The sequence below is a fragment of the Cannabis sativa genome, chromosome 4 (genome assembly GCF_029168945.1).
Source record: "Cannabis sativa cultivar Pink pepper isolate KNU-18-1 chromosome 4, ASM2916894v1, whole genome shotgun sequence".
Taxonomy (NCBI): Eukaryota; Viridiplantae; Streptophyta; class Magnoliopsida; order Rosales; family Cannabaceae; genus Cannabis; species Cannabis sativa.
The window spans coordinates 51,508,742-51,513,349 of record NC_083604.1 but is presented as its reverse complement, the minus strand read 5'-3'; the positions used below and the strand labels follow the sequence as shown (position 1 = coordinate 51,513,349).

The 4,608-nt window shown below is 37.6% G+C and overlaps 1 long non-coding RNA gene across 1 annotated transcript; it reads left to right on the top strand.

Moving 5' to 3' along the window:
- The first annotated feature begins 766 nt into the window (after positions 1 to 766).
- Positions 767 to 1,516, top strand: LOC133037254 (uncharacterized). The gene is made up of 2 exons (XR_009687377.1): positions 767 to 1,190; positions 1,289 to 1,516. It is a non-coding gene; the product is annotated as an uncharacterized LOC133037254 (long non-coding RNA).
- The last annotated feature ends 3,092 nt before the right edge of the window (positions 1,517 to 4,608 follow it).

The following is a 4,608-nucleotide window of genomic DNA, read 5'->3' as shown; positions in this document are numbered from 1 at the left end:
ATTTTTTTAATTTTTCATTATTATATTATGGAACTTGTTCGATATTTATTTGAATTTATTTTTCAAATTTAAATAATAATTGAAAATTAATTAAAGTTGATTTTTTTTTATTTAAACCAACTTTAATTTGTAATTTTTCATTATTATAATATCGAATTAAAATGATTATACAAAATACATATAATATTTTTGAAATAATGAGCTTTTAATCAAGAGACATTCGATCTCCATTGTGGGTTTTACACCGCGTTTGTTTTAGTGAGTAATCCTCCCTAATGGAGGAACGTTCATTAGCAATTTCGCACCGTTTAACCTCGCATGATAAGTAGTTTGTAAGTGTTTTGTATGGTATAGATCACCCTAATGGTGGCGACCATACTTGACTTGCAAATTATGAAACAATGGTGGGAGCTCATAAGATAGAATTGCCTTGACTCTCGCCCAAACGGGACAACGCTGAATTCCAATCTTGATCGAATAAAAGGTTGCTAGAATGGTTATCATTTTAGATGAGCTGACAACTCTATTCAATGGATGATGCTTTGACTCTCGCCTAAACGGGACACTGTATCAGTTTGTTGAAATACCTTGGAAAATAAACTATGTTAGATTTAGTATTTCTATAACATATGTCATTACTTGTTATTTTCTAAACTGTGTATGAATTTATGAACCAAAACCTTACTTCTGTTTTATTGATGTGTTGTAGTGTCATTATGAATAACCCTCACCCGATCCTCTCTTAGTTACTATCTTAGCAAAAGAACTCTATAGTGTGAAAATGCATCCTGGTAGTTGCATTAACTCGCACCTGTTGATGATGAATCTGAAGTTCCAAAAGGCAAATCTACTAGGAATTGATTTATCAAGAGAACAATGGGTCCAACTTATCCTTAATAGTCTTCCTCCGGAGTATAATGAATTTGTTATCTCTTACATGATCAACAATTCTAACTCCTCCGACATGGACAAGCTCGAAGCAGAATTACGAGCCCATGAACGGAACTTGATTGCAATGGGTTCCCCTAGGTTTGCAATCAATAATCGAAGGAAAAGGACTAGGTATGAAGGATCTAGCAAAACTGCTTCTTCAAGTACAATTATCAGACATCATCTTCTATGTTCGAATTGTAATGAAAAGGGTCATCATGAAGAACGATGTCCCAGGCTTCTAAACAATTCAAACAAAGGTAATGCTTTTGTCTTTGAATCATGTGTTTTAGAGAACGACAAATCCATATGGATTGTTGATTCTGGGTCTACTAACCATGTATGTTCTTCACTGCAGTTGCTTGAAACTTGGGAAAATCTGCTTCCAGGAGAGTTACAGCTTAAAGTTGGCAATGGCGAATTAGTATCGGTCAAAGCTAGAGGAAAAGCCCGCATCAAGTTTCAACAAAGATTTTTAATTTTAGAAAATGTTTATTTATTCCAAACTTTAGTAGAAACTTGATTAGTGTCTCATGTTTGCAAACACAATCTTATATATTGAATTTTTCGAGTACAAATTGTTCAATTTCTCGTAATGGATTTCAAATATGTGTTGCTATAATGGAACAAGGGCTTTATGTTTTAAGACCGAGTACTCAAATCTCACTAAATAGTGAACTTTTCAGTGTAGCTAGACCTAGAAACCTAAAAAGAAAAGAGATTGATAATGATGATCAAACTTATCTATGGCATTTACGTTTAGGTCATATAGGCTTTGATAGACTCAAAAGGCTCACCAAAGACGGTCCATTGAAAAATGTCGTCTTAGGTGAACTGCCAGTATGCGAGTCCTGCCTAGAAGGAAAAATGACTAAACGTTCTTTCTCTGCAAAGGGAGAGCGTGCCAAAATCCCTCTAGGGTTAGTGCATTCCGATGTCTGCGGACCTTTGAATGTCAAAGCCCGAGGTGGTTATGAGTATTTTGTCACTTTCATTGACGATTTCTCTAGATATAGTTTTCTTCACCTAATGCAAAAGAAATCTGAAACGTTTGAAAAGTTTCAAGAATTTCATGCTTTGGCCCACAACCAATTAGGTAAATCATTAAAGATCTTGCGAACTGATAGGGGTGGAGAATATATGGATATGCAGTTCAAAGATCATTTAATTGAACTTGGAATTGAATCCCAATACACTGCCCCAGCTACTCCACAACAAAATGGAGTTGCAGAAAGAAGAAATCGCACTCTTTTGGAAATGGTTAGGTCTATGCTGAGTTATTCAACTCTGTCTACGTCCTTCTGGGGATATGCTATACAGATGGCAAATGACATTCTAAATGTTGTTCCATCTAAAGCAGTCCCTAAGACACCCGTCGAACTTTGGAATGGTCGAACACCTAGTTTACGCCATTACAGAATTTGGGGGTGCCCTGCTCATGTCTTAAGAAAGAAAGAAGGCAAACTTGAATCACGTACCGAAGTATGCATGTTTGTCGGAAATTCTAAAGAGACTAGGGGTGGACTATTTTATAGTCACAAGGATAACAAAGTGTTTGTTTCTACAAATGCTACTTTCCTTGAAGAGAACTATATTAAAGACTACAAACCGAAAAATAAAGTTGTTCAAGAGGAATTGCTATCAGATATAAGTCCTTCCAATGTTCCGTCCTCTTCCACTCGTGAAGAAGACGATCCCACTCCCTCAGTTGAACAAACTGAGAAATCTACTACTAAAGTTTCTGTTCAGAAGACAACCGTACCTCGTCGTAGTGGGAGGGTTTCAACAAAACCTGCTCGTTATGGCTTGGATGGTGAAATCAATATGGTCGTAGGTGACGGTATTGATGACGATCCATTAACCTATAAACAGGCAATGGCTAGTCCGCAACGGAAACGATGGTTAGCCGGCATGGATTCAGAAATGGATTCCATGAAAAAGAACAAAGTCTGGGAATATGTAGACGCACCTGACGACTATCATCCGATAGGATGCAAGTGGGTTTACAAGAAGAAAAGAGGAGCTGGAGGCGAAGTCAAAACTTTTAAAGCTAGACTTGTAGCCAAGGGTTATACCCAAAGAGAAGGCGTGGACTATGAGGAAACTTTTAGTCCTGTTGCCATGCTCAAATCCATCCGAATTCTTCTCTCCATAGCTGCTGCTTTCGATTATGAAATCTGGCAAATGGATGTCAAGACTGCCTTCCTTAATGGGGTACTTGAAGAAACCATCTATATGGAGCAACCAGAAGGTTATGTTCTTCCTGGGCAAGAAAAGAAAGTTTGCAAGTTAAACAGGTGTATCTATGGACTTAAGCAAGCTTCTCGCTCATGGAACAAGAGGTTTGATGAAATCATCAAGACCTACGGCTTTCTTCAGAATGAAGATGAACCTTGTGTTTACCAACTCAAGGAAGACCAAATAGTAGTATTCCTGGTCTTTATGTTGATGACATTTTGATCATTGGAAACAGTGTCAAGAAAATGACTCACATTAAGGAATGGCTCAACACTTAATTCGAAATGAAAGATTTAGGTGAAGCAGCCTATGTTCTTGGTATTAAGATTATCAGAAACCGGAAGAACAGATCCCTTGCTCTCTCTCAAACAGCCTACATAGACAAAGTCTTAGAGAGATTCTTCATGAACAATGCCAATAGGGCAAACATGCCCTCTAGATATGGTATTCGTCTATCTAAGGAACAGTCACCGACTGATCCTCAAGAGATAGAGGACACGGCGAATATTCCCTATGCCTCTGCAGTTGGAAGTCTAATGTATGCAATGTTGTGCACTAGACCTGACATCTGTTATGCTGTTGGAATCGTGAGCAGGTATCAGTCTAATCCAGGACAAGAACATTGGAATGCAGTTAAGTATATTCTGAAATACTTAAAGAGTATAAGGAATCTTGTGTTAGTCTACAAGGGTGGTGCTTTAAATCCCATAGGCTACACTGATTCAGATTTCCAGGCAAGTCTTGAAGACAGGAAATCAACATCTGGGATGGTGTTTACTCTTGGGGGTGGAGCAGTGGTTTGGAGAAGTGCTAAACAAACCGCGATATCGGACTCAACTATGGAAGCTGAATACATAGCAGCAGCCGAAGCTGCTAAAGAACTTGTCTGGCTAAGAAAGTTCTTCACCAGCATAGGAGTTGTTCCTGGAATGGAAAAGCCTCTGGTACTACTCTGTGATAACAATGGAGCAATAGCAAACAGCAAAGAACCTCGAAGCCACAAGAGAAGCAAGCACATTGAAAGGAAGTATCACATTATCAGAGAATACGTGGCAAGAGGGGATGTACTAGTTGAGAAAGTTGACACAGAGGACAACCTAGCTGATCCATTCACCAAAGTCTTGGCCGTGACAGCCTTTGAAAAGCACCGTCAGAATTTAGGATTAATTGATATGTACTAATTAGTTTTATATTAGTGCAAGTGGGAGTTTGTTAGGTTTTATGCCCTATATAAAACTCCATTTCAATGTAATCTATTTTATTCAACATCAATAAAGAAACAGAAGTATTTTTTCATTCATTTGTGTATGTTTTGATTCACTTTATCAGATGCTTGTCTATTTGATTTATAAATTCATCTTAAACCCTTTTCACATACTTGATCATGTTTATTGTGCTGTCATCACATTGGAAAGTAAACATGACAATGTGAATAAAATT